Source organism: Arachis ipaensis, chromosome B07, assembly GCF_000816755.2.
Source record: "Arachis ipaensis cultivar K30076 chromosome B07, Araip1.1, whole genome shotgun sequence".
In the NCBI taxonomy this organism is placed as follows: Eukaryota; Viridiplantae; Streptophyta; class Magnoliopsida; order Fabales; family Fabaceae; genus Arachis; species Arachis ipaensis.
Window position 1 is genome coordinate 112510776 of NC_029791.2, and position 785 is coordinate 112511560.

Sequence of the window (785 nt, forward strand, 5' to 3'; positions counted from 1 at the left end):
CTATAGACTTAATTTGAACCATAGACCAATTGTAGTCTAAAAAAAAAAAGTTTAATAAATCATAGATAATATCTGCAGAAATTATTTTTTTTATAGAAGGAGGGGTGGTGTATTGGCTGCATATTGGTGAAGGAGGGGTATTGCGGAAGTGTGGAGCTAACAGTCAACACGTCGGAGGCGTGGTGTCTGAGCTGGTGAGCGACGTGTCAGCGCTCCTTCAACACGCCAGGGACATGCTGACTTGGCGACTAGGAACGCACTGCCAACACACCGGAAGCATGGTACCTGGACACCCGTGACGCGGTGCAGAGTTCTGCGGAGTTCCAAAGCTGTAGCAGCACCATGCGAGAGGCGTGTTGCAGGCCTGTCTGCATGCAGGGGAAAACTCTCCACTCCGGAAACCAGCAAGCTCTCCTTCAACCTGTATAAATAATGGACTCTTCTTCCCTTCTATTGTGAACATATGAGGTATATGCAACTGCTGAAGCAAAGAATCAGCAAAGAACTGAGAGAGAATGAAAGAAGTGTATTAGCATGTAGGGTGTAGTGAAGAGAGTACTAGCAGGAGTGTGTAGCGAGTAGTGATATAGGAGGAAAAAAATTATTAGTTTAAAGGTATTAAAAAAAATGGTACGTAATTATACGGCGTCCGAAGAACATATTATCAACGATTTGAATCATCTTATTTATGTAAGTTGGCAAATTTTAATTTTTTTCTGTATTTAAAGTTTATTTTTTTATTTATTTAAATTTTTTTACGTATGTATATTATATATATAATGAGA